Source organism: Staurois parvus, unplaced genomic scaffold (genome assembly GCF_062004578.1).
Source record: "Staurois parvus isolate SC_StPar_1 unplaced genomic scaffold, SC_StPar_1.0 ptg000962l, whole genome shotgun sequence".
NCBI lineage: Eukaryota > Metazoa > Chordata > Amphibia > Anura > Ranidae > Staurois > Staurois parvus.
The window spans coordinates 573,520-596,980 of record NW_028318758.1 but is presented as its reverse complement, the minus strand read 5'-3'; the positions used below and the strand labels follow the sequence as shown (position 1 = coordinate 596,980).

General features: G+C 43.6%; 1 protein-coding gene and 1 pseudogene across 1 annotated transcript in view; both read right to left on the bottom strand.

The window, feature by feature from the left end:
- The window catches only part of RRN3 (RNA polymerase I transcription factor RRN3), a 600,941-nt gene that overhangs the window by 34,086 nt on the left and 543,394 nt on the right, over positions 1 to 23,461 (bottom strand). The gene's annotated exons all lie outside the window — the stretch shown is intronic.
- LOC149441644 (uncharacterized) lies at positions 11,433 to 12,524 on the bottom strand (annotated as a pseudogene).

The following is a 23,461-nucleotide window of genomic DNA, read 5'->3' as shown; positions in this document are numbered from 1 at the left end:
ACATGAAAAATATATAATGAAATAAAGACCAAATATTAATAGAAAAGTCCTCATACACGAAAATCTTGTGCATAAAATCAGAAATTAAGAGATCAGCTCTCCTTAATAAACCAGTGTTCGGCTGAATTGTGCACTCACCAAATCCTCTTGACCATCACAGTGGTCAGCAAGCCTTCAATGACAGATCCTGTATGTGGCCCCAATTTTGACGTTCACTTCTTGTGCAGAATCCCAGAAGAATATTGTCTCAAGCAATCACTAATAAGCCGCTTCCATTAATAAGCACTCTCAGAGAGAAGCCAGAAAGGGAATATATATAGTGTAGTATATTTATTTAAAAACGTGAAAATACAATTATACAATGGATGCACTAACATGACCTGGGTACCAGAGGGGGCACAAACACATACAGCCCACCAGAGGGACCTTTTCCACACACCGCTGCTCCTACTGCGGCCCGCGTGCGTTCCAGAAACTGGAAATGACGTGGCAGAGGGACCAGAAATTATACGTGTGGCTCAGCCTCAATGCATTTCGCGTGTTGAACGTCCTCAGGAAGCTCAGCCGCCCCAATTTTTGTGAAAACTAAATACCCACAAGGGCTCAGTCGTTGGTTGAAATACTTGTCAATCATTTTGATCATTCAGATTAACAACTTAACACTTATATTCACTGCAAAAAGTAAGCTGTATATGATTGAGCTATCCAATCAAAAACAATGGTAATATAGATCACATTCATTTTTTTTTTTTTTTAAACATCCAGGATTGTGGGTAATTGAAATAATGGTATAGTACAATAACAGCAACACACAAGCAGTACAAAGCAGTATAGTGAGACAACAATGTCCGAAGACACAAAACAAGGTAAATCAGTACAATCTATCAAGAGTAGAGGAGCAGGACTCAAGTCAATGTCAGTGGCAATACAACCAGTTGCAAAATATCAACAGAGTAACATGTTCATTGTTGTGTCCAGGGTTGCCAAACCTTATGGAACTTCCCAGGACAACCCCTATTAATGTATGTCAATTTGTACATAGACAATAGTGCATTAATGAATGCTTCCCAGGAGATCACTGAGGGGGGTGGGGGAGGTCCAATTACAAAGAATCTCTTTTTTTGGCATAATACAACAGGTAGGAAAGGAGCAATTTAGTGTGGTGAGGCCTCTATTCATCGTCTTGTATATCCAACAATGCAAGCTCAGGGGAGAGTGAAAGGAACAGCCATTGGTGGGCATTAACACATGTAAACACATCAGTTTAAAACTGCTCCACTTTAGGACAGGCCCAAAACATATGAAAGTGCCCTAAGAGGAATGACAGCGTGGACAGTCAGCAGACCTCTGCGGGTAAATTCTGTGCAGTCTCTGAAGCATGTGCTATACCCTGTGCAAAAATTTAGTCTGCAGCAATTTGTCTCTAGAGGATCTTCAAAACATTGAACTATCTTCAAAACATTCCTCCCATATTTCCCTATCCAAGGTTGGAATGTCCTCCTGCCATTTCACCCACAACCTATCCATCTTGGGGAGTCCGCGCTGAGAAGAGCCAAATAAAAAGAAGACAGAGATTTGGAAGGGACTCATGCGCAAGAAGGTCCTCTATCGGGTCAGTCTCCAGTCTAGGGGGAGTTGGGCGCAATTGATATCTAAAGTACATCCACCCAGGTAATCTGTGTTTAGAGGAGAGCTCCCTAAATGATAGCAAGGTACCCATAGACATGATGTCTTTAAAGATCCTGATACAATAACAAGCCCACACCTGGAGGTCAGGTAGTTGTCAGAATTGAGATAAAGACGGATTGCCCCACAATGGGCAATATGGGGACAACTGATGAGGCTGCATAAAATGTTTCATAGCTGCAGTCCAGACATTAAGCGTGATCTTCATAGGGAGTACAAGGGAGACGTAAGCCCTAGGGCTTCTATATTACTCAGTTCCATAAGGGAACCCAGCAGGGCCGCTTGAACCAAACCGTGGCACTAGCCCAGGACAGTGTGAACCACCATCATATAGTGACCAAAATAGCTGACCAGTAATAGGCCAAAAAAAATTAGCTAGTTCCAAACCTCCACAAAGAACCGCCAACTGGAGGGTGGACCTCACCAAGCTGGGTGTGGGGTGTGGGGCCCTCCCCAAAGAAAAGAGTCCACACAGCGGTCAAGCAACACATTCATCTTTACATGTATAAATGGACATCTCATATTCATGTGGATACATTTTATTACATACAGCTCTTTCACCCTTTATTACATATATACAGTAGGTGCATCTCAATAAATTAGAATATCAAAAAGTTAATTTATTTCAGTAATTCAATTCAAAAAGTGAAACTCATATATTATATACTGTAGATTCATTACACACAGAGTGATATATTTCAAGCATTTCACTACAGCTAGTGAAAACCCAAAATTTAGTAACTCAGAAAATTATAATATTACATAAGACCAATAAAAAAAGGATTTTTAATACTGAAATGTTGGCTTACTGAAAAGTATGTCCATGTATAGTATAGTGTGCACTCAATACTTGGTCGAGGCTCCTCTTGCATGAATTCCTGCATCTCTGCAGCGTTGCATGGAGGTGATCAGCCTGTGGCACTGCTGAGGTGTAATGGAAGTCCAGGTTGCTTTGATAGTGGCCTTCAGCTCATCTACATTGTTAGGTCTGGTGTCTCATCTTCCTCTTGACAATACCCCACAGATTATGGGGTTCATGTCGGGCAAGTTTGCTGGCCAATCAAGCACAGTGATACTGTCACGTACCTGGATAGTGAGCCTGACGTGAAGAGGCATGCCTCCTGTACAACTCCGGCTCAAGGACTGCTGATGGTAAGACAGCGGTCGCAGGGGCATGGTGGGGTATGAGTGCCTGTGATCATTCCAGTATTAGCTGATCAAAACATTCAGTCCGGGCTGAGCTGATGAGTTGTAGGCAGGGAGCAGGGTTCTGATGTAGCCATGCTGGATGGATGGATACTCGAGAGCTGCGTGCTGAGGATGTAGGGTCAGACGAGCCGGGTTCGGTATCGGTCAGGCAGGTCAAGCTTAAAGCGGCAGGAAGAAGAGTAGTCAGGTCACAGGCCAGGTCAGCAACCGAAGATCAATCAGACAGGAGCAGAGACAGAAGAATAATCCAAGACAAGCCAGAGGTCAGGGCAGGAAGCAATCAAGCGGAGATCAGGAACAGGCTGGTTCAGTATCAGGAGTCAATCACAGGAATCAGGGAACACGAGCAGGGAAACGACCATATGGCAATGGGACAACTACTGCAGCCAGTTTAAATAGCCCTTTTGGCACCAGCATTAGTGACAGGTGCACGCTTGTATGTGCGAGTGCGCATATGCGCGCACACATGTGCGCACCTTTGTCCAAGTGCCTGCACATCTGTTCAGCTCGCAAGAACTCTGCGCATGCACATATTTGTGCGCCGTGGAACTTCACCTGCACTATGGGCAGGCCTTTCCTGACAGATACCATGATCATTAAACCAGGTATTGGTACTTTTGGCGGTGAGGGCAGTCCTGCTGAAAAATGAAATCAGCATCTCCATAAAGCTGGTCAGCAAAGGGAACCATGAAGTGCTCTAGAATTTCCTGGTAGAGGGCTGTGCTGACTTTGGACTTGATAAAACAGTGTACCAACACCAGCAGATGATATGGCTCCCCAAATTATCACTGACTGTGGAAACGTTACACTGCACCTCATGCAACTTGTATTCTGTGCCTCGCCACTCTTCCTCCAGACTCTGGGACCTTGAATTCCAAATGAAATGCAAAACTTACTTTCATTTGAAAAGAGGACTTTGGACCACTGAGCAACAGTCCAGTACTTTTTCGCCTTAGCCCAGGTAAGATGCTTCTGATATTGTCTCTGGTTCAGGAGTGGCTTGACACAAGGAATGCAACAGTTGTAGCCCATGTCCTGGATATGTCTGTGTGTGATGGCTCTTGAAGCACTGACACCAGCCGTAGTCCGATGCTTGTGAATCTCACCCAAATTCTTGAATGGCCTTTGCTTCACAATCCTCTCAAAGCTGCCCCTTTTGCTTGTGTACCTTTTTCTACCACACTTTTTCCGTCCACTAAACTTTTCATTAATATGCTTGGATACAGCACTCTGTGAACAGTCAGCTTCTTTAGCAATGACCTTTTGTGACTTACCCTCCTTGTAAAGGGTGTCAATAACTGTCTTCTGGACAACTGTCAAATCAGCAGTCTTCCCCATGATTGTGTAACCTTCTGAACTAGACTGAGAGACCATTTAAAGGTTCATGAAATGTTTACAGGTGTTTTGAGTTAATTAGCTGATGGAGTGTGACACCATGAGTCTACATTATTGAACTTTATTACAATATCTAATTTTCTGAGATACTGTATTTTGGGTTTTCACTAGATATAAGCCATAATCATCAAAATTAAAAGAAAGAAATGCTTGAAATATATCACTCTGTGTGTAATTAATCTATAGAATATAGGAGTTTCACTTTTTGAATTGAATTACTGAAATAAATGAACTTTTAAATTATATTCTTTTTTTTTTTTTTTCAAATTTTATGTTTATTTAGTTATGACAACAGAACAGCAGAAGACATGTAACATGTATTCAGAGAAGTATTAACAAAATACAAAAGAGAGGTATCAAACGTAAAACAGGCATGTGCAAATTCTAAGATAGTACAGGGAAAATACAATCCCAAGACAAAAAATGAAAAAAAAGCAATGCAGTATTCTCACAAATGTCAAATCCTTGCTGTCCGTTGCAATTAATCATAGACAAGAGAAAGATAAAGAGGAAGGAAAGAGAAGGAAGTCAAGAAGAACACAAGGGAAGCAAGAAAAAAAAAAAAAAAGGAGGGGGGTAGGGAGATGGGCACTATTAGTCCTCTCTCGTTTCAAGGAGAGACTTCCCCTCTTCTGAGTAAACAAACAAGTTCCACAAAGTCCATGTTTTTGAGTAGACATCACACGCAATCAGAGCCCCAGCGAGGGAGGACGCATCTTCCGCAAACATAAAGAAACACAGGACTTGGCCGCATTCAGTAGATGATGTACAACCGATAGCTTATAAGCCTTGAGTGACATATTGGTGACATGGAACAGAAGGAACGCTGGATCCAAAGGTATGGAATAGTCCGTGAATTTTTGGATAATCTGGCACACCCCCTCCCAATAGTGCAAAAGCTGAGGGCACGATCAGAATATATGGAGAAGTGTTCCCTCCGTCTCCTGGCATCTCCAGCAAAGACTGGAATTGGAAGGAGAAAGCTTCTGCAACACCATAGGAGTTCTTTACCAACAGGACAATAGCTTAAAGTTGCCCTCCTGCACGAGGACGACTTCAGCGAGAGTAGGAGGATAGAAGACCACTGTGTCCCCTAAAAGGGCTTCCCAAGGTCCGATTCCTACTTCAGGAGATAAAGGGGGTAAAGCCCGGCGATGGCGTCAGAAGTTAGAAACTTCAGATAGAGCATGGGGTAGAGCCCCCTCATCAGAACAGAAGCATTCCAATATGGAAAGCTGGCGTCAAAAACTGGCGGGCGGAGGAAGCGAGCTCAAAAAGTGTCTTAGTTGAAAGGCGTTTCAGTAATGCAATTTGAAAGGACCTGCCAGCTCACAGAGAAGGCCAAGAGCCATTAATTAAAAAGTGAGAGGCCTGAAATCTCCCTGAATGAAACAGAGACATTAAAGCACCATGAAGGAGACCCAGTACAAAATGGGGATTCCCAAATATAGGATAGAATGGAGAACAGTCCAACATCAGGGAAGGCAAGACAAAAAGAGAGGAGCATATACGAAACGTCGTACCAATCAGTGGATGTCTCTTGAGCACAGGAGGAGAAAAGTTACTGCACCAAGGGGCCCTACCAAGAAAAACCGGAGTCTGAGCTTGCTCGATATGGGGCCATAATTTAATGTCACATGCCGACAGCAGTCTATCAGCCACCCCAGATGTGCTGCTTGATAATACTTACGCCACAACGTTTGGGCAAAGACAGACGTTTTCGTTGGACCCGCATTTTCAGTTTCGCCCAGCTTAAGTCATAAAGCACCTCCTCAGCCTGTTTAGAAAACCGTAAGGGAATAAAAATTGGGAGGGCCTAAAAGAGGTAGAGGAACTTGGACAAAATACGTATCTTTACAATGTTTCATCTGCCAAACCACAAGTATAGGCCCTTATGCCAAGTGGACAATAGTGATCGAACCCCAGTGAGAAGTGGGGAGAAATTTAAGGAGAAAGTCTGCGATAACCATGAAGGGATCAAGGTACCCAGATATTTCAGAGTAGTGTCAGACCACTTAAAGTGAAAATTAGCTTGTAAAGTGAGTCGGAGAGAAGGAGGCAGCTTAACGCCCATCGCTTCCGATTTGGTAGAATTGATCTTATTATTAGACAGAGCCCCATAACGGTCAAACTCCTACAGAAGATTGGGAATAGAAATCAGGGGATTAGTCTAAGTAAACATCATCATATCATCACCATAAGCCGAGATCTTATGCCCCATCCCCCCAACACCAATCCCATGACATCTGGGTTCCGCCTGATCTTACAAAGAAAAGGCTCCAACGTGAGGGCGAAAAGAAGGGGAGACAAAGGGCATCCCTGCCTGGTCCCATTGGAGATAGAGAAAGGGTCAGAAAGAACCCCATTCACCTTAACCGAGGCAATGGGAGAGGTTTAAACACTAGAGACCCAACTATACATATGCACCCCCAATCCTATATGACTAAGGACCTCAAACATGAAGCCCCAATCCACACGGTCAAAAGCTGTTTCCGCATCCGTACCTAGGAAGACGCATGCGGTGTCCGACTGATCAGCTACATGGATTAAGGTCAAGACTTTAACAGTGTTGTCGCGTGCTTCATGGGACGGGATAAAGCCAACCTGATCTTGATGTATAAGGAGGCGGGAGGTGATGACCTTAGTGAACAGTTTGAGATCCACATTTAGGAGAGAAATCGGCCTATAACTTACACAGGATGAGGGGTCCTTCCCATCCTTAGGAATCATGGAAATATGAGCTAGCAACAAATTTTGAGGAAAGAAGGCTGAATCCTCTAACGTGTTAAACAGCCTAAATAGGTAGTACCCAAGCTGTGGGAGCAAAGTCTTATAATTATTGGCTCGTAAAGCCATCTGGGCCTGGCACCTTCCCTGATTTAGCCGAACGATATTTCCCTACATGATCCTCAAGCTTCCGGCGAATTGGAGAAGGCAATATGGGTAGAAAAGGTGGTCAAGTACTCCTGTATGGATGCCCTGGAACAGGTGGAAAGTCCAAGATTACACAAGGTAGAATAGAAATCCCCGAAAGGTCTTGGCTATATGCTGAGGAAGAGTGCAGCGGTCACCGGCTGGTCGTACAATGCGCGCGACATAAGTCGCTAGGTGCTGTGTTTGCAAAGAACAAACCAAAGTTCGGCCACATTTGTCACCTGATTCGTAAAATACTCAGTGACATGTTTGCAGAGCAGCCTTGACTTTAAAGCGTAGAAGATCAGTAATCTGATTGTGAAGAATAAGTAGTTCTGTTTCCAGCACCAGAGAAGGTGCATGCTTATGACACGACTCCACTACCTGGACCTTAGACAGGAGAGCAGAAGGATGCGCTTCCCTATCCTTTTTAATTCATGCTCCGTGTTTAATAAGAACCCTTCTTATCACAGCCTTATGGGCTTCCCAAATCATTCCCGGATTACCATCCGGGGTGTCATTTATGGTAAAATACGCATCAAGTTCCCAAGTCTCATCCGCCAAGACCACCAGATCCTGAAGGAGGTGTTCATTCAATCTCCAAGAGGGGCAGCAAGGATCCCGGGTCCCCGATTACGAGTAACGAATCATGTTTGGAGAATGGTCTGACCAAGTAATACAGTATTACCGATAGTCGCTAAGGTGATTCTGTGGAGCTGTTTGTGAGGAATCATAAAGTAGTCTATTCTCGAGTATGACTTATGGGGTGCAGAATAGAAAGTGTAGTCAAGTTCCCCTGAGTGAAGCCACCACACATCATGAAGTTGTGCTCTATAAATAGCTTGTGAGATATGTTTACGAACACGGGAGGAGGGGGGGGGATGGGTAACAGAAGAGGAACCCGTAGAGGTGTCGACGGTGGGCATGAGAGGAACATTAAAATCACCACCCAAAATAAGGTGGTCTTCAGAGAACTCCAGCAATCGAGCAAGTACACCACGAACAAAGAGGTCTTGGTGAGCGTTAGGAGCATACACCGTGGCCAATGTCACCAGAAAGTCACCAATCTTACCTTTCACAAAAAGGAACCAACCTGCGTCATCCACCAAAATCTCTCATTGTAACCATGGCACACAACGAGATATGAGAATCAATACACCTTTAGATTTAGCCAACTTGTTAGTAACATGAACTACTACATGAAGGGGAACTGTCCACTCCTCAGGTCAGGAAATCTGTCCTCTCGAAAGTGGGTTTCCTGTATAAGGGCCACATCGGAATGAAGCCTCCTGAGATCACCTAATAACATGCAGTTTTTCTGGAACATTTAACCCCTTAACATTGAGAGAGGTAATATTAAGAGAATCCATAGTTCCGCCTAAAAGGGGAGAGAGGAGGAAGAAAGAAAAAAAAAGGGGGGGGAGGAAAGGGAGAGCAAGAAAAGATAGAAAGGGAGAAGTAAGGAAGGGGAGAAGAGAAGATAAGGGAGAGAGCGAGAAAAAAGAAAAAAAAAAAAAAAGAGGAGGCCGAGAGACAACGAACAATGAAAGAATACGAGATCACCACACTGCGGGACCCCAAGTCAAGAGTAACGTGGATAACCTACGTGAATTCCATAGGGCAGCCATTGGCCCCCGGAGGACTGGCCTAATGGGGAGCGAAGTGGGAGGTAGCCAACGAGAGACCCCACTACCCTCCCGCCCCCAAGTGGAAAATAACAAATTTAAGCTACATTTATAATCAAAGATCCCATGGAGATGCAAAATAAAGAACATGATACCATCACAAGTGTAAGAAAAAGCCAGAAAAAACAAGATGAGAAAGAGGGGGGAAACCAGAAGTACAAACCATACAATGAGCAAAACAGTAAGGCACGTTGATAATTTCCCCCTAGAGCAGCTGGGGCACCAGGGGCAGACAAGCACAACTTCAGAGCCGGCCAACTACTGCCGCCCCCAGTGTTCCAGCCCACCCAATGCAGAACCCCCGACCCGGCACTCAAGAAAAAACATGGCAGAACCAGCATACATACAGTTGCAAGAAAAAGTATGTGAACCCCTTGGGATTACGTGGAGTTTTGCATGAATTGGGCATAAAATGTGCTCTGAACGTCATCTAAGTCACAACAATAGAAGAACACAGTCTGCTAAACATAATACTACACAAACATTAGATGTTGCCATGGTTTAATTGCACATAACATGTAAACATTCACAGTGCAGGGAGGAAAAAGTATGTGAGGCCCTAGCTTAATGACTTCTCCCAGAGCTAATTGGAGCCAGGAGTGAGCCAACCTTGACTCCAATCGGTGTGATGATATTGGATGTGTTGCTGACAGCTGTCCTGCCCTTAAAAAACACACACCTGTTTTGGGTTTACTGGTTTCAAGAAGCACTGTCTGATGTGAACCATGCCTCGCAGAAAAGAGCTCTCAGAAGACCTACCATCAAGAATTGTTGACTTGCATGAAGCTGGAAAGGGTTACAAAAGTATCTCCAAAAGCCTTGATGTTCATGTGTCCACGGTAAGACAGACTGTCTACAAATGGAGAAAGTTTAGCACTGTTGCTACTCTCCCTAGGCGTGGTCGTCCTGTAAAAATGACTGCAAGAGCACAGCGCAGAATGCTGCATGAGGTAAAGAAGAATCCCAGAGTGTCAGCTAAAGACCTACAGAAATCTCTGGCACATGCTAACATTTTTGTTGACACATCTACAATAAGGAAAACATTAAACAAGAATGGAGTACATGGGAGGACACCACGGAGGAAGCCATTGCTGTCCAAAAAGAATATTGCAGCACGTTTGAAGTTTGCAAAAGAGCACCTGGATGTTCCACAGCACTACTGGCAAAATATACTGTGGACAGATGAAACCAAGATTGAGTTGTTTGGGAAGAACACACAACACTATGTGTGGAGAAAAAAAGGCACAGCACACCAACATCAAAACCTCATCCCCACTGTGAAACATGGCGGAGGGAGCATCATGGTTTGGGGCTGCTTTGCTGCCTCAGGGCTGGACGGATTGTTGTCATTGATGGGAAAATGAATTCCAGAGTTTATCAAGACATTTTGCAGGAAAACGTACGACCATCTGTCCGCCAACTGAAGCTCCGCAGAGGATGGGTGATGCAGCAGGACAATCACCCAAAGCATACAAGTAATTCAACAAAACAATGGCTGCAACAGCACAGAATACGCCTTCTGGAGTGGCCCAGTCAGAGTCCTGACCTCAACCCGATTGAAATGCTGTGGCATGACCTTAAGAGAGCGATTCACACCAGACATCCCAAGAATATTACTACACTGAAACAGTTTTGTGAAGAGGAGTGGTCCAAAATGACTTCAGATCGTTGTGCAGGTCTGATCTGCAACTACAGGAAACGTTTGGTTGAGGTTATTGCTGCCAAAGGAGGGTCAACCAGTTATTAAGTCCAAAGGTTCACATACTTTTTCCTCCCTGCACTGTGAATGTTTACATGTTATGTGCAATTAAACCATGGCAACATCTAATGTTTGTGTAGTATTATGTTCAGCAGACTGTGTTCTTCTATTGTTGTGACTTAGATGACGTTCAGAGCACATTTTATGCCCAATTCATGCCAAACTCCACGTAATCCCAAGGGGTTCACATACTTTTTCTTGCAACTGTATGTATCCCCAAAAGCAGATGAGGGCCCAACCGATGAGGGTCGAGAGGAGCCCCCCCGCCGCAAAGACACAGGGGATACAGGGGCACCCCCCCACCCACACAACCATATAAACATCAGGTCCCCCAAGCTCTCCAAGCACACACAACATGAGCTCAGTGCATTCAACACATGACACACCCAGAAATTCTGGCCGGGAAAGTCAGGATCTCTCCCTCTACAAGAGGGAGAGTAAAAAAAAATAAATAAGGTACAAAGCCCTTCCAAAGCAGTTAGGTGCCTAAGACAAACATGTGACATAGTCCAGGCCCAAAAATATTACATGGGGAGATCGGAGAGGGCCACTACTTGTCAACTATATGGCAGCCCCAGGTGCACGATCCCGCCAGCTTGGACAGTCACAGGCAGCCAAGGCCGAGCAATAGTAATTGCGTGGATGACAAGTTCAGCAAATTCCAAGGTGGAATGGCGATTTAGTCCAGAAGAAGGGGAAGCCAGAGTCAGGAAGCAATAGGCATATGAGGACTCACGTAGCCCCTCAGTAGATGGTTTATGAGGTCTGCGACGTCGTTGCGGCAGTCAGGGTGGAAAGCCAGAAAGAGAGCCCCATGTCGAGGGCCCACCTAATTGCCGGGGTAAAAGCTGTAGCCAGTCGGGCACCTCAATCGGGTCCACCTCCATGAAGGAAAATAGAGCAGGCAGATCTCCTGTGGAATGTAGTGTAACGGAATGTGGCCTCTTCCTTACACAGACCGTCAACGGGTATCTCCAGCGATAGGTCAGGCCGGCATGGCGAATCTTGTCTAGAAGAGGGCGAAGTAGGGCACGTCTCTGCAAGGTTGCCCGGGAGATGTCAGGCAAGATGTTGATGGAAACTCCATCAAAATCTGTGTCCCCTTGTAGCCAGGCTTTACGTAAGATCGCCTGCTTCTGGCTGTAATGATGAAGTCGACAGATCACGTCCCATGGGTGATACGGATCGGAAGGCCTCGGGCCCAATGTTCTGTGTACCCTGGCCATCTCCAAGTCAGCTGGAGGGGTAACGTCCACAATTTTGTGGAAGATCACCGTAACTGTGTCTCAAAGGTGTTCCAGACCCGTAGCCTTTGGGAGGCCTCGGAGCCGCAAGTTGTTACGATGGCTCTGGTCCTCCAGATGTAATTGGAGAGCTACTACCACTGCTCCTCCAGACGCCTGTACAGTTTCCAGAGCCGACACCCTAAGGTCCACGGCCGCCACAGATTGTTCCTCTGTAGAGAGACGGTCAGTCAGGGTGTGCACTTCCGAGTGCACAAGATCCAGTGCCCTGCGGTGTGTGTCCTCTACCCGGGAGATGAGGGCCTCAATGTCCGCTTTAGTAGGGAGCGCTCGGATGAGCACCCGCAGATCATCACCCACGGGTGGTGTGGCTGGGGTAGTGCGCTCGGGCCTGGAATTTGGCCAATCCTCCGAGAAAACCCTGGGGATTTTCACGTAGGCCCCCGAGGAGTCTGGGGTAGGACAGGATGTGTACCTGGAGGGCGAGGCTGCCGGCGTGCCACGTGGTGCCGCCATATTAACAGAGGGGTCCCAGCGGTTAGGCTCCAGAAAAAAACTGTTGATCTCGGTCTTCAGATCAGGTCCAAGGGACGCCTGTGTCCCCTTCACCCGCTTCTTCTTTGCCAAGAGCATGATGAGTTGTTGTAGCAAGGTTTGGCAGCAGGAAACTTAGGAGAGTGCAGGAGCTCAGGAGCGGTGCATCTTCACTCGGCCATGTCCAGACCACGTCCCCCATTAAATGATATTCTAATTTATTGAGATGCACCTGTACATATAAAAAATATATACCAAACATCAAACTTAATTCCCCATAATACATCAATGAATTGCAAGTATACCAGCCCCAGTGTTACTCACAACGATTAAAATGAAAACCTATCACTCAAATATATTTGCCAGGAATATTCCGATAATGTGAAATATTCCACCTAGTGTTCACATTTCAAATTGCGGGCATCATTTTAATATAAATCAATGTTATCCCAAATATGGGGGGGGCTAGAATTATCCTAAGGGTTAAACCATAGCTACAGTCAGGTCCATAAATATTGGGACATCGACACAATTCTAACATTTTTGGTTCTATACACCACCACAATGGATTTGAAATGAAACGCACAAGATGTGCTTTAACCACAGACTGTCAGCTTTAATTTGAGGGTATTTACATCCAAATCAGGTGAATGGTGTAGGAATTACAACAGTTTGCATATGTGCCTCCCACTTGTTAAGGTACCAAAAGTAATGGGACAATTGGCTTCTCAGCTGTTTCATGGCCAGGTGTGTGTTATTCCCTCATTATCCCAATTACAATGAGCAGATAAAAGGTCCAGAGTTCATTTCAAGTGTGCTGTTTGCATTTGGAATCTGTTGCTGTCAACGCTCAAGATGAGATCCAAAGAGCTGTCACTATCAGTGAAGCAAGCCATCATTAGGCTGAAAAAACAAAACAAACCTCTCAGAGAGATAGCAAAAACATTAGGCGTGGCCAAAACAACTGTTTGGAACATTCTTAAAAAGAAGAAACGCACCGGTGAGCTCAGCAACACCAAAAGACCCGGAAGACCACGGAAAACAACTGTGGTGGATGACCGAAGAATTCTTTCCCTGGTGAAGAAAACACCCTTCACAATAGTTGGCCAAATCAAGAACACTCTCCAGAAGGTAGGTGTATGTGTGTCAAAGTCAACAATCAAGAGAAGATTTCACAGAGTGAATACAGAGGGTTCACCACAAGATGTAAACCATTGGTGAGCCTCAAAAACAGGAAGGCCAGATTAGAGTTTGCCAAACGACATCTAAAAAAGCCTTCACAGTTCTGGAACAACATCCTATGGACAGATGAGACCAAGATCAACTTGTACCAGAGTGATGGGAAGAGAAGAGTATGGAGAAGGAAAGGAACTGCTCATAATCCTAAGCATACCACCTCATCATGGTGGTGGTAGTGTCATGGCGTGGGCATGTATGGCTGCCAATGGAACTGGTTCTCTTGTATTTATTGATGATGTGACTGCTGACAAAAGCAGCAGGATGAATTCTGAAGTGTTTCGGGCAATATTATCTGCTCATATTCAGCCAAATGCTTCAGAACTCATTGGACGCCGCTTCACAGTGCAGATGGACAATGACCCAAAGCATACTGCAAAAGCATCCAAAGAGTTTTTTAAGGGAAAAAAGTGGAATGTTATGCAATGGCCAAGTCCATCACCTGACCTGAACCCGAATGAGCATGCATTTCACTTGCTGAAGACAAAACTGAAGGGAAAATGCCCCAAGAACAAGCAGGAACTGAAGACAGTTGCAGTAGAGGCCTGGCAGAGCATCACCAAGGATGAAACCCAGCGTCTGGTGATGTCTATGCGTTCCAGACTTCAGGCTGTAATTGTCTGCAAAGGATTTGCAACCAAGTATTAAAAAGTGAAAGTTTGATTTATGATTATTTTTCTGTCCCATTACTTTTGGTCCCTTAACAATTGGGAGGCACATATGCAAACTGTTGTAATTCCTACACCGTTCACCTGATTTGGATGTAAATACCCTCAATTAAAGCTGACAGTCTGCAGTTAAAGCACATCTTGTTCGTTTCATTTCAAATCCATTGTGGTGGTGTATAGAGCCAAAAATGTTAGAATTGTGTCAATGTCCCAATATTTATGGGTCTGACTGTATAAAAATATACTAAAAACTGTATGTAAATTTTTATTCTAATAGATAAAAATTTTAAAATACTAAAAAATCCCTTTTCAAGACATTTATTTTAGTAATCCTAAATAAAACAATGAAGGTCTATGTCAATGTGGAGGCCCAATGGTATAAGGGAACTCAGTTGATAAATCTATCGGGTCTCATTCTGAGAAATTTGCTGACATAGATCACTCCTCCAGTGTTTAACCACTTGCTCTCCAGAGGATTTACCCCCCTTCCTGAAAAGGCCATTTTTTGTGATATGATGCTGCGTTACTTTATCTGACAATTTTTTCCCCACAAATAGAGCTTTCTTTCGGTGGTATTTCATCACCTCTGCTTTTTTTATTTTTTGTGTTATAAACAAAAAAAGACCGACATATTTGAAAAAAAAAAAATACAATTTTTTTTTACTTTAAAACATATCAAATATATATTTTTTTAAATTTCTTTATAAATTTAGACCAAAATGTATGCTGCTACATGTCTTTGCTAAAAAAAAATCCCAATAAGTGCATATTAATTGGTTTACGTGAATGTTATAGTGTTTACAAATTACGGTACTTGGCACCCAGCTTATGTGAGTGCATCTACTGTATTTTCAAGCTTTTAAATAAATATACTACACTATACATATAATATATATGATATATATATATAATATTCCCTATCTTGCTTCTCTCTGAAATTGCTTATTATTGGAAGTGGCTCACTAGTGATTGCTTGAGAGAATATTCTTTCGGGATTCTGCACAAGAAGTGAACATCGAATTGGGGCCACATATAGGATTGGTCATTGGAGGCTTACTGACCACTGTGGTGGTCAAGGGGATTTGGTAAGTGCACAATTCAGCCGAACACGTTGGTGGAATGCTGCTGGTTTAAGAAGAGCTGTTCCCTTCATTTCTGATTTTATGCACAAGATTTTGCTGTATGGGGACTTTTCTATTAATGAATATTTGGACTTTATTCCATTATATATCTTTTGTGTATGTTACCTTGTATTAATTTTATTAAGAGTAATGTTGGTCATGGTAAAGGTGAGCGCCCACTGTTATTGAATTGTCCACACTCATGGTGTCAATGTGCACTTAAAGGGGCAGCTGTCTTGTATACCTTCAACAGGTCCACTTGGTATCTATTTTCCTTGGGGGGTATATCAAACCATGCTCCTTCAGCTTTAGAAGGCTTGTGGAGGCTTTTGGTTTGGTTGTTGAAACACGAACAACACAGGATGGTGTATTCTTATCACTAATCACTATATTATACTGCATGCCTTACTCTATATGGAGGTACTGCTGCTGGGTTTATAGCTGCCCCCTCCGGCCTCTACTCAGCTTCTTTCAATTATAGTGGGCAAACTGGCTAAATACCAGACAGATACTCTTATCATATTTTGGGGGATTTTTACATGGCCGTGGACACAGGATGGACAGACTGCAGCCTGATGGCTCAACCTTGGCAGAGTTTCTGTCCTGGACTGAGAAGTGTAACCTCGCAAATGTGTGGCAATGGAGGAAACCTTCCTCACGTGCCTATACTTGCCACTTCGCTACCCATACACCTTATACTGCATCTCCCTCCATGTGGGCGCCTCTGTCCTTCAATGGGTCCACTTGGTATCTATTTTCCTTAGGGGGTCTATCAAACCATGCTCCTTTAGCTTTAGAAGGCTTGTGGAGGCTTTTGTGGTCTCAGATGTTAGACTGGATGTGGCCTGTCGTTCACAATTGGCAGATTATTCCTCTCATATTGCTGGTTCTACACCACCGAGAACCGCTTGGGATGCCTTTAAGGTGGTTAGCTCGGGTAGTTATCAAACTATCATTAAACACGTAAGTCAGGAATCTCATGCTAAACTTGATCCCATAGAACGCAGATCCACGCTCCTGGAAGTCACCTATACCGGTTCCTAGAACGCCCAGGCCTATTGCTCCTGGTAGGAAGTCCTTAGTGAGGCATTATTGTTGTCAACAACTATTACTTAAAAGGTAATTTTACACCAGCCCCAGAGAATTTTTGAGCACGGAGAGAAGAATGGTAAATTGCTTGCCTAGCTGGATAGGGAATAGTCTAATCCTATTACTATCTCAGCTTAAGTTCTCCACCAGTGATCTAATGGATTTGGTTTTGATTAATGTTTTGCATCCTATTTTCAATCCCTGTAAAGCTCCAAGGTGACGTGTGGATGCTGATCTACTTGCTTATCTAGAAGCAGTGGATATTCCATGACTGACCCCACCTATAGTGCTAAGCTAGATAGTGCGATTACTGTTGAGGAAGTGCGGAAGCCTCTTATGTTACTTTAGACTGGAAAGACCACTGGCCCAGATGACTTCACTGTGGAATTTGACAAGGCCTATATGCAAAAGTTGGCACCGCGTATCCACAAGATGTTGTTTAAGTCCTTGAATTCCAGATCTCTTCCACCTTCCAGGCGGTGGTGTGTCTCAAGCCTGCAAGGGATCCAGACTTATGCTCATCATACCGTCCGATTTCTTTGTCAAAGTGGATGCTAAGATTTTGGCAAGCATTCTTGCTACTAGCTCGAACAAGGTTATCTTGGCTTTGATTGATGCTGATCAGTCAGGACTCATTCCAGGCAAGGGTACAGATATTAACATTCATATTACCCTGGTCACTCCAGACAGTCAAACAGCATAGCCAGACAGCATAGCTCTGGCCACTCCAGACAGCATAGCCAAATTTGGCTTTGGCCCCTGCTTCATCTCTTGGATACGCTTGCTGTACTCCACTAGGATCTGTACTAACAATAACCTATCCTCTTCCTTTCCTTTTCACTGAGGTATGCGCCAGGGCTGCCCCCCTACGTCAGGGCTTTTTGCCCTAGCTATGAAACCTTTGGCAGCTAACTTAGAAGTGGCACCTGCTGTTCAGGGCATTTGGGTGGGTCCATAGGTGGAGAAGATGGCTCTGTACGTTGATGAAGCCTTCTGCACTCCAGCTTGTGAACTACTTTGGTGCCTTCTCTTGGATAGGAATCCATTGGGATATCCATTCTTTCCCTCTTGGCAGCTGGCCTTCACCTTCTAACACCAATACTCCCTTGATGTGGGTTAAGGAGTTTAAATATCTTGGGATACCTTTCAGTAGTACTACCCAGACTTATGTGGATCTAAATTTGTTACTCTTATTACAGTCCCTCTCCCAGAGATGCCCCACACGGCATACTCTCCCACTGTCCCCGGTGGGCAGAATTAACCTGTTGAAAATGATTTATCTGCCCAATACTTTTTTTTGTAATAAATTTGTTTGTATATCTAAAAAGTTTTTCGACAAATTGGATGGTATTATTGGCTCATTTGTCTGGGCAGGGAAAAACCCAGGTCTACGTTAAACCTTTCCCTTTCCCAAGGGGGTCTTTCCATTCAAGACTTTTGCAGTATTGGTTCCTGTACGGTGGTGGTTTTCGCAAACGATAATCCTGCTGTTACATTAGAGGAGGCCGTTGTGGGCACTTATGCAACTCTAACTTAGTTTTTCAGGGCCTTCGCACCCACCCTGCACTGGGACAATTGGCTTCTCAGCTGTTTCATGGCCAGGTGTGTGTTATTCCCTCATTATCCCAATTACAATGAGCAGATAAAAGGTCCAGAGTTCATTTCAAGTGTGCTGTTTGCATTTGGAATCTGTTGCTGTCAACGCTCAAGATGAGATCCAAAGAGCTGTCACTATCAGTGAAGCAAGCCATCATTAGGCTGAAAAAACAAAACAAACCTCTCAGAGAGATAGCAAAAACATTAGGCGTGGCCAAAACAACTGTTTGGAACATTCTTAAAAAGAAGAAACGCACCGGTGAGCTCAGCAACACCAAAAGACCCGGAAGACCACGGAAAACAACTGTGGTGGATGACCGAAGAATTCTTTCCCTGGTGAAGAAAACACCCTTCACAATAGTTGGCCAAATCAAGAACACTCTCCAGAAGGTAGGTGTATGTGTGTCAAAGTCAACAATCAAGAGAAGATTTCACAGAGTGAATACAGAGGGTTCACCACAAGATGTAAACCATTGGTGAGCCTCAAAAACAGGAAGGCCAGATTAGAGTTTGCCAAACGACATCTAAAAAAGCCTTCACAGTTCTGGAACAACATCCTATGGACAGATGAGACCAAGATCAACTTGTACCAGAGTGATGGGAAGAGAAGAGTATGGAGAAGGAAAGGAACTGCTCATAATCCTAAGCATACCACCTCATCATGGTGGTGGTAGTGTCATGGCGTGGGCATGTATGGCTGCCAATGGAACTGGTTCTCTTGTATTTATTGATGATGTGACTGCTGACAAAAGCAGCAGGATGAATTCTGAAGTGTTTCGGGCAATATTATCTGCTCATATTCAGCCAAATGCTTCAGAACTCATTGGACGCCGCTTCACAGTGCAGATGGACAATGACCCAAAGCATACTGCAAAAGCATCCAAAGAGTTTTTTAAGGGAAAAAAGTGGAATGTTATGCAATGGCCAAGTCCATCACCTGACCTGAACCCGAATGAGCATGCATTTCACTTGCTGAAGACAAAACTGAAGGGAAAATGCCCCAAGAACAAGCAGGAACTGAAGACAGTTGCAGTAGAGGCCTGGCAGAGCATCACCAAGGATGAAACCCAGCGTCTGGTGATGTCTATGCGTTCCAGACTTCAGGCTGTAATTGTCTGCAAAGGATTTGCAACCAAGTATTAAAAAGTGAAAGTTTGATTTATGATTATTTTTCTGTCCCATTACTTTTGGTCCCTTAACAATTGGGAGGCACATATGCAAACTGTTGTAATTCCTACACCGTTCACCTGATTTGGATGTAAATACCCTCAATTAAAGCTGACAGTCTGCAGTTAAAGCACATCTTGTTCGTTTCATTTCAAATCCATTGTGGTGGTGTATAGAGCCAAAAATGTTAGAATTGTGTCAATGTCCCAATATTTATGGGTCTGACTGTATAAAAATATACTAAAAACTGTATGTAAATTTTTATTCTAATAGATAAAAATTTTAAAATACTAAAAAATCCCTTTTCAAGACATTTATTTTAGTAATCCTAAATAAAACAATGAAGGTCTATGTCAATGTGGAGGCCCAATGGTATAAGGGAACTCAGTTGATAAATCTATCGGGTCTCATTCTGAGAAATTTGCTGACATAGATCACTCCTCCAGTGTTTAACCACTTGCTCTCCAGAGGATTTACCCCCCTTCCTGAAAAGGCCATTTTTTGTGATATGATGCTGCGTTACTTTATCTGACAATTTTTTCCCCACAAATAGAGCTTTCTTTCGGTGGTATTTCATCACCTCTGCTTTTTTTATTTTTTGTGTTATAAACAAAAAAAGACCGACATATTTGAAAAAAAAAAATACAATTTTTTTTTACTTTAAAACATATCAAATATATATTTTTTTAAATTTCTTTATAAATTTAGACCAAAATGTATGCTGCTACATGTCTTTGCTAAAAAAAAATCCCAATAAGTGCATATTAATTGGTTTACGTGAATGTTATAGTGTTTACAAATTACGGTACTTGGCACCCAGCTTATGTGAGTGCATCTACTGTATTTTCAAGCTTTTAAATAAATATACTACACTATACATATAATATATATGATATATATATATAATATTCCCTATCTTGCTTCTCTCTGAAATTGCTTATTATTGGAAGTGGCTCACTAGTGATTGCTTGAGAGAATATTCTTTCGGGATTCTGCACAAGAAGTGAACATCGAATTGGGGCCACATATAGGATTGGTCATTGGAGGCTTACTGACCACTGTGGTGGTCAAGGGGATTTGGTAAGTGCACAATTCAGCCGAACACGTTGGTGGAATGCTGCTGGTTTAAGAAGAGCTGTTCCCTTCATTTCTGATTTTATGCACAAGATTTTGCTGTATGGGGACTTTTCTATTAATGAATATTTGGACTTTATTCCATTATATATCTTTTGTGTATGTTACCTTGTATTAATTTTATTAAGAGTAATGTTGGTCATGGTAAAGGTGAGCGCCCACTGTTATTGAATTGTCCACACTCATGGTGTCAATGTGCACTTAAAGGGGCAGCTGTCTTGTATACCTTCAACAGGTCCACTTGGTATCTATTTTCCTTGGGGGGTATATCAAACCATGCTCCTTCAGCTTTAGAAGGCTTGTGGAGGCTTTTGGTTTGGTTGTTGAAACACGAACAACACAGGATGGTGTATTCTTATCACTAATCACTATATTATACTGCATGCCTTACTCTATATGGAGGTACTGCTGCTGGGTTTATAGCTGCCCCCTCCGGCCTCTACTCAGCTTCTTTCAATTATAGTGGGCAAACTGGCTAAATACCAGACAGATACTCTTATCATATTTTGGGGGATTTTTACATGGCCGTGGACACAGGATGGACAGACTGCAGCCTGATGGCTCAACCTTGGCAGAGTTTCTGTCCTGGACTGAGAAGTGTAACCTCGCAAATGTGTGGCAATGGAGGAAACCTTCCTCACGTGCCTATACTTGCCACTTCGCTACCCATACACCTTATACTGCATCTCCCTCCATGTGGGCGCCTCTGTCCTTCAATGGGTCCACTTGGTATCTATTTTCCTTAGGGGGTCTATCAAACCATGCTCCTTTAGCTTTAGAAGGCTTGTGGAGGCTTTTGTGGTCTCAGATGTTAGACTGGATGTGGCCTGTCGTTCACAATTGGCAGATTATTCCTCTCATATTGCTGGTTCTACACCACCGAGAACCGCTTGGGATGCCTTTAAGGTGGTTAGCTCGGGTAGTTATCAAACTATCATTAAACACGTAAGTCAGGAATCTCATGCTAAACTTGATCCCATAGAACGCAGATCCACGCTCCTGGAAGTCACCTATACCGGTTCCTAGAACGCCCAGGCCTATTGCTCCTGGTAGGAAGTCCTTAGTGAGGCATTATTGTTGTCAACAACTATTACTTAAAAGGTAATTTTACACCAGCCCCAGAGAATTTTTGAGCACGGAGAGAAGAATGGTAAATTGCTTGCCTAGCTGGATAGGGAATAGTCTAATCCTATTACTATCTCAGCTTAAGTTCTCCACCAGTGATCTAATGGATTTGGTTTTGATTAATGTTTTGCATCCTATTTTCAATCCCTGTAAAGCTCCAAGGTGACGTGTGGATGCTGATCTACTTGCTTATCTAGAAGCAGTGGATATTCCATGACTGACCCCACCTATAGTGCTAAGCTAGATAGTGCGATTACTGTTGAGGAAGTGCGGAAGCCTCTTATGTTACTTTAGACTGGAAAGACCACTGGCCCAGATGACTTCACTGTGGAATTTGACAAGGCCTATATGCAAAAGTTGGCACCGCGTATCCACAAGATGTTGTTTAAGTCCTTGAATTCCAGATCTCTTCCACCTTCCAGGCGGTGGTGTGTCTCAAGCCTGCAAGGGATCCAGACTTATGCTCATCATACCGTCCGATTTCTTTGTCAAAGTGGATGCTAAGATTTTGGCAAGCATTCTTGCTACTAGCTCGAACAAGGTTATCTTGGCTTTGATTGATGCTGATCAGTCAGGACTCATTCCAGGCAAGGGTACAGATATTAACATTCATATTACCCTGGTCACTCCAGACAGTCAAACAGCATAGCCAGACAGCATAGCTCTGGCCACTCCAGACAGCATAGCCAAATTTGGCTTTGGCCCCTGCTTCATCTCTTGGATACGCTTGCTGTACTCCACTAGGATCTGTACTAACAATAACCTATCCTCTTCCTTTCCTTTTCACTGAGGTATGCGCCAGGGCTGCCCCCCTACGTCAGGGCTTTTTGCCCTAGCTATGAAACCTTTGGCAGCTAACTTAGAAGTGGCACCTGCTGTTCAGGGCATTTGGGTGGGTCCATAGGTGGAGAAGATGGCTCTGTACGTTGATGAAGCCTTCTGCACTCCAGCTTGTGAACTACTTTGGTGCCTTCTCTTGGATAGGAATCCATTGGGATATCCATTCTTTCCCTCTTGGCAGCTGGCCTTCACCTTCTAACACCAATACTCCCTTGATGTGGGTTAAGGAGTTTAAATATCTTGGGATACCTTTCAGTAGTACTACCCAGACTTATGTGGATCTAAATTTGTTACTCTTATTACAGTCCCTCTCCCAGAGATGCCCCACACGGCATACTCTCCCACTGTCCCCGGTGGGCAGAATTAACCTGTTGAAAATGATTTATCTGCCCAATACTTTTTTTTGTAATAAATTTGTTTGTATATCTAAAAAGTTTTTCGACAAATTGGATGGTATTATTGGCTCATTTGTCTGGGCAGGGAAAAACCCAGGTCTACGTTAAACCTTTCCCTTTCCCAAGGGGGTCTTTCCATTCAAGACTTTTGCAGTATTGGTTCCTGTACGGTGGTGGTTTTCGCAAACGATAATCCTGCTGTTACATTAGAGGAGGCCGTTGTGGGCACTTATGCAACTCTAACTTAGTTTTTCAGGGCCTTCGCACCCACCCTGCACTCACTTTTCTGATGAAAACCACCATCGCTGTTTGGCAGCAGGCGAGGATGCAGTACCGCAAACCTCACGCTTCTCTTGGCTAAACCTAATTTACCCCATCTGAATTTGATAGCTGATCCTCTCCTGTGGGTTTCAAACATATTATTTCCAATGGTGGATTGTGGAGTTTCACAGAAGCTAAAGCAGAACTACACTGCATCTGAGCACCACAAACCAAAAACACTATTTAATTCATTTTTAATATTTAAAGCAAACTTCCCCATCCATCCATCCATGTCTCCATGCTTTATTTTGTTGAGAAAGCACTTTGAAAAACACTGTCTAGCTTTTCTGGCCGTGGCCAATTTGAGTAAGGGCAGATGATTTATGTAGCATTTACTTCCTGGA